A 12,472-nucleotide genomic window follows, 5' to 3' on the forward strand; every position below is an offset into this window, starting at 1 on the left:
GTCGCCCCTCACACCCAGGGCAGTGGGGTACTCGGTATAGGGCCGGTGTCAGGGGGATGTGTCACAGCAGCGGTGACCCGGTCAGTGGCTCTGGGCGCCCAATATCAATGGCGGTGATGTCAATAGTGTTATAGCTTAGTTGAATAGTTCATGACGCCACCCGTGGTGTTTGGCAAGTAATATGTTAAGCCAACGCTGCATTCAGATCCACTGGGACTGATGGTGTGGAGCAGCAAAGATGGTGTAGCTCCCCACAGGTGGAGCTGTAGTCCCAGGGCAGTGTGGGTGCAATGGGTGAGAGGAGGCGCAGAATGGTATAGATGCTGGTACTCAGATGTAGCGGTGCTGAAGGTGTTAGCGACGAATGAATGGAGGACACCAGGGCTTGTAGTTTCAAAGCTTTACTCACAGTTCGTGGTACCCACTGGAGCCCGCCTCCGTGCCGTGTCCTCCAGGGTAGAGACTCAATCAACCTCCCGGGCAAGTCAGGGTTCTCCTCTCCAACACTCCACCAACATATGCCTTTCCTGAACGACTCCTCTATTGCACCTTTTAATGTGAAGAGCTCCAGTACCGTAGTTCTCTGGAATTCCTCCTGTCAGATGTTCCTAGAATCTTACTTGTATGACAGACAGCTGTAGCCTCTATCGGGGACTCCTCTCAGAGTCCTGGCTCGCAAATCCGTTGCTGTTGTGTCCCAAGTCTTGGATGGGAGTAGTGCATTTACAGCCAACTACTCCACCGGTGCCTGCTGCTGAACCATAAGTGTCCATACAACCTCGGGGACCGGGCCCCGGCCTTGCGCTGAGAACCTATAGGCCTGGTTCCTCTTCCAACCCACAACTCCTCTCTGTTCTCCTACTCCTTCGTTCTGCGCTGTTCCTTCTCTCTCTTATGGAAGCTTAGGTTGCAGGTCTACGTCTTTCTCCTTCTGTTCTCGTTCCCGTGCCAGCTGGCTCAGATCACTGAGGCAGCTGCAACATTCCTTCTGCTATCTCTGTTCTAGGGAGCTCGTTCCACTAAGACCAGTTCTCAGCCTCTCCTGACTGACTGCCTTCCTCTGCCTTGAGCTCCCCTCAGGCTGACCTCCTGTCAGCCTGCCCTCTCACTGGCCTCTCGTCAGACTGAACTACAATTCTCCACTTTCCCCCTCTTTTATACTAACTGCACCCACCTCCCAGCACATCTCGTGTTACGAAGCAGGGTTCCACGAAGGGTGCTCTGCTGCCCCCAGCCTGAAGCTGCTAGGCGGACCTACTGAACTATCCTGTGTGTGGGATGCAGGTGTTGGAGTGTGGAAAGGAGTTCCCAACTTACCTAGTTGGTGGGGCACTACACCTTAGGAGAAGGTGCAGTACCTCTGTAGTGACTGAGCCTCAGGGGCGCCACACTTTCTGTACGAAATTGGGGATTTCTCTGTTCTTTTCGTCGGCATACCATCCAAAGAGCAATGGTCAGACGGAGCGCACTAATCAGTCTCTGGAACAGATTCCCAGATGTCTGACTTCTGTGAAACAGAATGACCGGTGTGATGTACTGCTGTTGGCAGAATTCGTCTTCAATAGTCGAGTGAGTCAAGCTACCGGTATGTCTCCTTTCATGATCAATTATGGATTTATTCCACATTTTGGCAAGTTTTCTCATTTGGATTCAGGGTGTCCCGGGGCGGAGGGGTCTGTTCAGCAATTAAAAAATACATCAGTGGAGGTCCAGCCGAATATCTCCAAATCTCAAGGAAGGTACAAGAGGAAAAGAACCCCAGGTCCTATGTTTCGGGTTGGGGAAAAAGTTTGGCTCTCCAAGCGAAACATTAAGCTGAAGGTCCCGTCAGCCAAGTTGGGCCCCAATTTCATTGGCCCATACAAGATTGTGGAAAACATTAATCAAGTGGCATACAGGTTGAGTCTTCCAGCCTCATTCAAGTTCCCTAACATCTTCCATAAATCCCTACTGAAACCTATTGAGGCAGTCCGGGGGGAGTCCGAGTCCACTGCTCCTCCTGTTTTGATTGAGGGACACATGGAATATGAGATTGATCATATCGTGGATTCCAGGTTGGTGCGGCAGTCGGTACAGTACCTGGTTCATTGGAAGGGGTATGGGCCGGAGGACAGGTCCTGGGTGCCGGCCCGATTAGTGCATGCAGATCGCTTAGTTCGTGCATTTCATTCTAGGTATCCTGGTAAGCCTGGGGGTCCAGTGGCCCCCCGTTGAGAGGATACTGTCATGGTTTGTCTGGCTCGATTATTCTAGGGTTAATTCCTGTAGCCTCACTCTGACCCTGGGTGGACTTTTTATAGCCTCCATCTGGGAATTTCCCTGTCAGTGATACTTTCGCCCTTGGCTGAGTGTTTGACCCCTGAGTGTGTTTTGTACTGGTTTGCTTGATATCTTGGTTTTTGACTCGGTCTGATCTCTGGATACAGCTTGTTGGATTCTGTTTCTGTACCTTCTCTGTCCATTTGGTATTGACCTCTGCCTGGCTTGGACTATCTGTTCTGTCTAATCCCTTGGTACTGTCGTGCTATCTCGTGCTCTGACCCCGGCCTCATCTGGTTTACGTCCCTGTCTATGCCCCTTGATAGCTGTGCCCTATATTTACCTTTCTAAGAGTTTTCCTTCAGGTCCTAGCTCTCCATAGCTTAGGCCATGCCCCCTGCAGTCAGGTGCTTCAGGTCCTATCTGGCCTGAAGCAACCTCTCTTCAAGTCCCATTCGCCACGCGTTCCTGGGAGCCTGAGGCTGTCTGCGGGACCGGTCTTCCCGGGAGATTTCATCGTTGAGTTTCACTTGCAACCCTTCCCTTGACAGTGGCCTCCTGCCTGCACCATAGTATTAGCACAAACAAGTTAAATGCTGGAAGGTCGATTTCTCAGGGGATCCTATCTAGCTGAACTAGCTGACAATAAACCGTTTAGCTAACTATCTGACTACTTGAAGAAGCACCAGGAGCAGCCTCTCTGCGCTGTTACACTGACATAATGGTGCCAAAACAACATGTACGCTATTTAAATGGAGAGGTACATGTGATAGAAACCCTTGTATCTGGACGTGGTGGATAGTTTCTTCGCCCTGATTAGCTGCTGGAGTCCCCACTCATTAAATTTTAAATAAATAAAAATTACAATCCGCTACTACTCCCCCTGTTCCACCTCTCTCCACTCCATTGGCTCATCAAACATGTCAACCCAGCTCATCATACAGCTCCACTATCCTAGCCAAAATCCGAACAAAAGCATTAGTGGAAACGCGATCATTTACTGAACTGCTCCCAAATTTTGTCGACTCGATGTAAAATGCTCAGAAATCAAAACACGAATCCAAATGCACAATGTTCGTACTGAATTTGAGATTGGTGAATGTTTTCTGAACGAGTTCGTTCATCTCTACTCTCAGTCCAATCTCACTGAACTAGAACTAATTTGTTAAGAATAATGGGCAAAATTTTCAGTCTGCAGATATTCAAAGCTGATAGCGACATATCCCAAAAGACTTGAAACAGTAATTGCAGCAAAAGGTGGTCCTACAAAGTATTGACTCAGGGGGGCTGAATACAAATGTACTTCTCAATTTTCAAATATATTTTTTAAAAATATAAGAGTTTAGAGTCACTTAGAAATGTCCTTATTTTTGAAAGAAAAGCACAGTTTTTACCAATGAAGCTAACATTAAATGATTTAGAAATACACGCTATACATTGTTAATGTGGTAAATGACTATTCTAGCTGCAAACGTCTGGTTTATAATGCAATATCTTTATAGGTGTATAGAGGCCCATTTCCAACAACTATCACTCTAGTGTTCTTATGGTACTTTGTGTTTGCTAACTGTGTAAGAAGGCTAATGGATGGTTTGAATACACTTGAAAACCCTTGTGAAAGTGTGTTAGCACAGCTGAAAACAGTTTGGCTGATTAGAGAAGCTATAAACCTGACCTTCCTTTGAGCTAGTTGAGAATCTGGAGCATTAGGCTGGAGGTAGAAAAATACGGACCGTATTTTACATCCGTAATACGCATAAATGGTCCCTAAATAGTTCTCCGTATGTCATCCGTTGTCAGGGTGTGGCCGCGTATTTTTCACATGTAAGCATCCATATGTAATCCGTATGGCATCCGTATACCGTTTTTTTCTCGCAGGCTTGCAAAATGGACATTTAATGATTTTGAGGCCTGCACATAATTTAAATCATCAGCACCAACCCTATTTATTGCCTCAACATCAGGTGGCAGCCTCCAATCTGCCCATTTTGGTGCTCTGCTTGTGTGGGTGTCTTGCTGGTTGTTAGCAAACATGTCTGACACACTTCAGTTCACCCCAACTGACCGTGTTCTCTTCAACTGGGTTTTGTCCAGCGCTTTGGCCAGCCATACCAAGTGATTGTGGATCCGAGGAGGAGGAGGCGCATGTGGGTGCATTCGCATTTGAGACAACGCCTCACTAAAGGCCATTTTCACAGGCTTTATGAAGCTCTGAGGACACATCCTGACAAGTTTTTCCTCTATTGTCGGATGACCTTTTCTACCTTTGATGCTTTGTTGGAGACAGTGCACCCAGGGATCATCTTCCAGGACACCCGGATGCGCAAATGTATCTCTGCGGAGGAGCGCCTTCTCCTTACGTTACGGTATGTAATTCTCAGCTACAGAATGTATGTAGATGATTATTTTCTCAACTAATTCTCTTACTCAGTAACCCCTTTTTGGCCAAGAAACATTAGGTATTGGTACCAAATATATGCTCTGAAACTTAGAACACTTGTGTTATTCCACATTACATAGCCGTGGGACATGTGCATATGTATTGTTCTCCTAGCTTCTTACTTACACACTGTTTTGGTGATCTATATGTAATGTGTGCATCCTTGAACATGTATTTTAATGTATATATTTTCTACATTTGTTTAATTGTATGTTCCTCTCAACTGGCCTTTCTTATGCAGCACTCCATCTGGAGTTTTTGATTGGGCGATCGACAATATCCGGCATCGTTCATGCTACATGTTCGGAAATCTGGTCCAGAGTTCATCATCTGGTCATGCCAGAGCCCAAGATGGTAGACTGATTGAGGATTGACAGGGGATTTGAGTTGCACTGCCAATTCCTAAATTGTATTGGAGCCCTGGGTGGGAGGCACATCCGTGTGCGTAAGCCGCCGAACTCAGGGTCCCAATTCTATAATTATAAACAATATTTTTCTGTAGCCTTGTTGGCTCTGGTTGACAGCAACTACAGGTTTATAATTGTAGACATTGGGGCTTATGGAACAACTGGAGACTCTAGAGTCTCCAGTTCTTACATTATGGGTCGGTGGCTGCGCAATAACCTGTTGGACCTACCACCACCACGTCAGCTGCCAGTCTCAAATCAAGAAGCGGTGCTTTATTTCCTAGTGGGGGATGAAGCCTTCCAATTGACCAGGCATGTCATGAGGCTATACCCACGCAGAAACCTTGACCACCGGCGCAGGATTTTTAATGTGCGCCTTTCACGTGCCCGAAGACTGGTGGAGTGTGCCTTCAGCATTCTTTGTGCCAAATGGCATGTCCTCTAATCTGCCATTCAGCTGAGTGAAGCCAACGTCAATGAGGTCATCAAAGCTTGTGTGGTCCTCCATAACTTCACTAGACTGCATGATTGCTCCTCATCTGATGTGACTGAGGGTGTGATGGACAATGGGGATAGGCCTACGCCACATGTGCTCCCTTTACAGCATCCTCTCTCAGGACTCAAAGTACGTGATGTGTTCACCCAGTATTTTGTTTCACCTCATGGTTCTACTACCTGGCAAGATCAGGCTGCATCTATGTAGTGATGTTCTAATGTGTGTGTATAATTTTTTTTGTTTGGTCTTCTCAGATTTGTGTTGTCTGTTTATATGTGATAAAGTTGACTTACTTATTCGAATGCCTAAAATAATTCAGGAAGAATGCCAAAGATGCATTTTCAAAGGTTTTATAAATTAAAAAAATAGCTTACAATATGGTGTACCATATTTTTGTCATATGGCAGATATTGCCCAGGCCATTTAGCCTTTTCTGTATATAACATTGTCACTTTTTGACACATAAAGAGGTAACAAGAAATTATAAATACCAACAAAAAAAATTACAAAACAATTAGCTATTTTATAACTGCTGGTAGCTTGGCGGAGGTGATGGAGGGAGGCCTTCATCTCTTTGTTGGGGTGCCCAGCTTGACCATCACCCTTTTGGGATAGATGATCTTGGCCCTGTGGGAAGATGTGGCCATGTTCCTGCAGCTGGCTGCTGGTGGCTCTGCTGGGTCTGGACCAGGTGCAGAACCTGATGCTGGGCCTGATGCTGGTGGAGCTTGAGGGTTGCAAAAGCTCTGGTCAGAAGATGGGCCAGCCACCTCTTCACATCCCCCGTCCGGGTCTATAATGGGCTCAGTATCCGACCCTGTCTCTCTCTCTGTGAGGTTGGACTGAGTTCTGTTAGGAAATGTACAAAAAAACAAATGTAGCTCTGACCCTAAAAAGCATATGTGTCATGTGGTGTGATGTCTGTACTTACGGTCTGAGATCCATACTGGGTGCCAAAAATGCCAAGCAGTCAAAATAGATGTATTTCCGCTTGGTCGGTGCTGCTGCCCCACTCCTGGCCCTCTGCTGTCTTTCCCGCCGGTACTGGTTGCGGATGCTGCACCAGCGTCTCATCACATTCTCAACTGCAATGTGAAGTGAAAAGGGACTCTAACCTTTGGGAATTGTGCCAAGCGATATTCCTAACATTTCACATAGTCAGGGGCCTAGTAGGGGGTGGTTTTGATGTAGATTTTTGTTTAGCAAACAGGGATATCTACATACACAGTCTAGGATTGTAGACTTGCATTGGCGTACTACGGTCGTAATACGCTGACAATCGCAGCATGCTGCGATTAGCTCGGACCGTAGAAAATACGAGAGAAAAATACGGCTGATGGGAGCTACCCCATAGAGAATCATTGGTCCGTGTGCAATGCGTTTTCTTATCGCCTCTCACTCGTCCGTATTCCTCTCTAGTGTGACGCAGGCCTTACATTTGTTGGCCAGAAAAAAAGAACTTTCATCTGAAACTTTCAATTTTTGACTTATTTTTGCGTATGTATTGAGATAAATTATCTGATTTGTACAGTAACAAAACTGTAATAAATAGGCATATATACATTAGAAAACTTGTACATAGGACCAATTATCTAAAAAAAGTGAATGTAATGTTTCATTTTGCTCAGCATTGCTACCAATTTTTTTCTTAAGAAGGTAATATTGATAGAAATTACCATACACAAATGGCTATTTTCATGTATGAAGGCAGATTTGTATTATTCAGAGCACTACTTATAGACTATAATATAGCTAACCAAGAGGTACAACCATAGTTCTATGTAAATGTTTCACACAGGGGTGCATTCATTCAGTTTCAGTGCAAGTTGTACATGACTTTGTTTTTGCATTTAAAACGTTTTGTTATGTTGCCAAAGTTTTAGAGCTTGAAGGTCCTTAGCTTGGCAGCTGCCATTTTTCCCACAACAAGTCTCAGCAATCAGAGCCGCCATTGAACAGCAGAGCTTTGTTTGATAGAGTTCAATTTTCCTTTGAAAAACTGTCACACGTGTTTCTTTGATGTAAAATGCATTTTCCAGACACTTGCATTGTCCCGACATCATCCATTCTGCACGCAAGTCTAATGTGCACTTGCTGGTAATTGGAAAGCCTTCTCTCTAAAACAGCTAAAAATATATGTATTCTCCCTAAGGAAGCAGGAAGTTGATGACAGTGACCAGTGTCATGACCTGCCAGACCCCACTCTCTCTACTGTAACATAATCCCCTTGCAGTTGTGAGAAAAAAAGGAAAAGATTCCTAACCCTCGCTTTGCAAATCATGGATTGTGATGACAAGCAAACCCTAGTAAAAATCAACACTTTGACCTCTACCATCAAACTGGCCTTTTGTACAGTGATTTACTACCGGTTGAGTCTGTGTTGCAGCTTATGGCAGCAGTATAGGGACCTCACTGTCTTCATGGAGATCATCGATATGTGCCACCTGCTGCTCTGTCATATATATATATATATATACACTCACTGGCCACTTTATTAGGTACACCATGCTAGTAACGGGTTGGACCCCCTTTTGCCTTCAGAACTGCCTCAATTCTTCGTGGCAGAGATTCAACAAGGTGCTGGAAGCATTCCTCAGAGATTTTGGACCATATTGACATGATGGCATCACACAGTTGGCGCAGATTTGTCGGCTGCACATCCCTGATGCGAATCTCCCGTTCCACCACATCCCAAAGATGCTCTATTGGATTGAGATCTGGTGACTGAGGAGGCCATTTGAGTACAGTGAACTCATTGTCATGTTCAAGAAACCAATCTGAGATGATTCGAGCTTTATGACATGGCGCATTATCCTGCTGAAAGTAGCCATCAGATGTTGGGTACATTGTGGTCATAAAGGGATGGACATGGTCAGCAACAATACTCAGGTAGGCTGTGGCGTTGCAACGATGCTCAATTGGTACCAAGGGGCCCAAAGAGTGCCAAGAAAAAATTCCCCACACCATGACACCACCACCACCAGCCTGAACCGTTGATACAAGGCAGGATGGATCCATGCTTTCATGTTGTTTACGCCAAATTCTGACCCTACCATCCGAATGTCGCAGCAGAAATCGAGACTCATCAGACCAGGCAACGTTTTTCCAATCTTCTACTGTCCAATTTCGATGAGCTTGTGCAAATTGTAGCCTCAGTTTCCTGTTCTTAGCTGAGAGGAGTGGTACCCGGTGTGGTCTTCTGCTGCTGTAGCCCATCTGCCTCAAAGTTCGACGCACTGTGCGTTCAGAGATGCTCTTCTGCCTACCTTGGTTGTAACGGGTGGCAATTTGAGTCACTGTTGCCTTTCTATCAGCTCGAACCAGTCTGCCCATTCTCCTCTGACCTCTGGCATCAACAAGGCATTTCCGGCCACAGAACTGCCGCTCACTGGATTTTTTTTCTTTTTCGGACCATTCTCTGTAAACCCTAGAGATGGTTGTGCGTGAAAATCCCAGTAGATCAGCAGTTTCTGAAATACTCAGACCAGCCCTTCTGGCACCAACAATCATGCCACGTTCAAAGGCACTCAAATCACCTTTCTTCCCCATACTGATGCTCGGTTTGAACTGCAGGAGATTGTCTTGACCATGTCTACATGCCTAAATGCACTGAGTTGCCGCCATGTGATTGGCAGATTAGAAATTAAGTCTTAACACACAGTTGGACAGGTGTACCTAATAAAGTGGCCAGTGAGTGTATATATATATATATATATATATATATATATGTAAAAATAAATATATGTGTATATATATATATATATACACTCACTGGCCACTTTATTAGGTACACCTGTCCAACTGTGTGTTAAGACTTAATTTCTAATCAGCCAATCACATGGCGGCAACTCAGTGCATTTAGGCATGTAGACAAGGTCAAGACAATCTCCTGCAGTTCAAACCGAGCATCAGTATGGGGAAGAAAGGTGATTTGAGTGCCTTTGAACGTGGCATGATTGTTGGTGCCAGAAGGGCTGGTCTGAGAATTTCAGAAACTGCTGATCTACTGGGATTTTCACGCACAACCATCTCTAGGGTTTACAGAGAATGGTCCGAAAAAGAAAAAAAATCCAGTGAGCGGCAGTTCTGTGGCCGGAAATGCCATGTTGATGCCAGAGGTCAGAGGAGAATGGGCAGACTGGTTCGAGCTGATAGAAAGGCAACAGTGACTCAAATTGCCACCCGTTACAACCAAGGTAGGCAGAAGAGCATCTCTGAACGCACAGTGCGTCGAACTTTGAGGCAGATGGGCTACAGCAGCAGAAGACCACACTGGGTACCACTCCTCTCAGCTAAGAACAGGAAACTGAGGCTACAATTTGCACAAGCTCATCGAAATTGGACAGTAGAAGATTGGAAAAACGTTGCCTGGTCTGATGAGTCTCGATTTCTGCTGCGACATTCGGATGGTAGGGTCAGAATTTGGCGTAAACAACATGAAAGCATGGATCCATCCTGCCTTGTATCAATGGTTCAGGCTGGTGGTGGTGGTGGTGTCATGGTGTGGGGAATTTTTTCTGGGCACTCTTTGGGCCCCTTGGTACCAATTGAGCATCGTTGCAACGCCACAGCCTACCTGAGTATTGTTGCTGACCATGTCCATCCCTTTATGACCACAATGTACCCAACATCTGATGGCTACTTTCAGCAGGATAATGCGCCATGTCATAAAGCTCGAATCATCTCAGATTGGTTTCTTGAACATGACAATGAGTTTACTGTACTCAAATGGCCTCCTCAGTCACCAGATCTCAATCCAATAGAGCATCTTTGGGATGTGGTGGAACGGGAGATTCGCATCAGGGATGTGCAGCCGACAAATCTGCGCCAACTGTGTGATGCCATCATGTCAATATGGTCCAAAATCTCTGAGGAATGCTTCCAGCACCTTGTTGAATCTCTGCCACGAAGAATTGAGGCAGTTCTGAAGGCAAAAGGGGGTCCAACCCCTTACTAGCATGGTGTACCTAATAAAGTGGCCAGTGAGTGTATATTATGTATATATTAGATGAGGTTTTCAGCTGTTTCATTTCTTTAAACAGTTGTTTGCAGGAATAGTTCTTGTCTATGTTAAACCAGCAGCATAAATACACTATTGGCTTGTACTGTTCACTCTGCTACTTGAAGCAAATAAATGAAGCAGTAAATTGGAAAATTGCTTGATTATTCGAGCATTTTCAAATTATACACTTTTTTCAAGTTGGAAAAAGACTTTCAGTTCTATCTTAGGTATGCTGAGCAAATACTGGGCAAAATAAGACACATGACAGATTTTTTTTTTAAGAATACAAAGGCATCACTCAACATTTGTGTTGAAGTCTAACAATCCATCACTCATCTCAAGCATTAATAATTGATTTCAAGCACAGACTGTCAGGAATCCTATTTTGCGATCCCACTTATATGTCAAGGATTTACTTGTCTATCCCACTTTCCGGCTCCGGTTAGGAACTTGCAGCTCTCTGGCATCCCCCTTACCCTCAGGTCAGTCAGGGAACTACACCTAGGATAAGTAGTCACCAGAAAGGCTGCCCTGCCATGTACTGGCAATTGGGCGGTATGTATATCCCCAGTCTCAGGCAGGAAATACACACATAAACCTCTGTTCCGTCACTGCCAGAGTCTCCCAAATCCCCCAGAACACTTTGCTGCCACCAGCTCCGTTTGACATGAAAAACCAATATTGGGTCAAGAGCCCACACACAGGTAACGTATATCAGAATGGAGGTCAAGCTGGTATGTTTATAGAGAAGGAAAACAAAACTAGTAAATTTTATAGATTTACTCCAGAAAATATAGGCAGTGTTTACAAAAATTTAAAAGATGATACAAAAGAGACAAAATACAGTATATACAGATAGTTACAAAAAAAGGGATTAAAATATGAAACTTAGACAACTTAGTCACTGACACACCATGTAGAGGAGGGAGAAGGGCAACCTTCCCAGAGCAACAGGTGAAAATGTATAGCTTTCCATAGCTGATTCCCCAGCAAAAGACCCCTTCCTGATTGAACATCCTAGATTTATACATTTCCTTTGCTGACCTCACTGGGGGGCTGAGCTAGAGGATATATTCCCCCTTCTAAAAAGTTCATAAAAATTTCTGTTTGTCATAACTCTGGATGGGAACCTCGGAAAGAGACAACAGGGGCATCATTTCTATTATTACGACATTATCTTTCATTTAAGACAAGTGTGTGGGAGATGCAGGCGGGCATAAATCCGTTTCTCAATTTCTGCGAAAAGGAGATGAATCCAGCGAGCCAAGTTTGAAGTACGTAAAAAATCTTTTTCTTTATTTCAAACATAGATTAAAAATATTTATCCATAGCAGCATATTATGAATATAGGCAGAGATGGGAAAAATTACTGCTATAAAGCGCACGGCAAGACGCGTTTCGGCTAAACCTTTATCATTGCCATAATACCATAATTTCCTTTTTTTTCTCAATTTCTGGTGGCCACACAAGCTTCAAAACCCACCTGTGAAAAGCTTTAATTACGCCAATTCCAAAAATATAAGTTTCCTGCCTCTGTGATTATTCTGTGTTATTATATTCGAGTTGAAATGAACAAAGGAACATGTACTTTGAACAAACCGGATTTACCTGGTCAAAAGCCACATTCCCGAGGGAGGGGAAAAGAGTGGGCTAGAATTACACACAGGCAGGAGGAGAGAGAACTGCACATGAGAAGCTCAGTGTGACACTGCACAAATGTGATGGGGAGGGGCAGCACAACCTCTGGAAGTGTACATGGAGTCTAAAAATATTCATATTTTCCTGACACAGACATTGTGTCCAAGTTTTTGTTTTCATTATTCATTATATTTTAAAGAAAATAACAAAACTGTTCTGGTGATTTGTAT

This window comes from Dendrobates tinctorius, unplaced genomic scaffold (assembly GCF_039654945.1).
Source record: "Dendrobates tinctorius isolate UK_male_01 unplaced genomic scaffold, ASM3965494v1 ptg000140l, whole genome shotgun sequence".
In the NCBI taxonomy this organism is placed as follows: domain Eukaryota; kingdom Metazoa; phylum Chordata; class Amphibia; order Anura; family Dendrobatidae; genus Dendrobates; species Dendrobates tinctorius.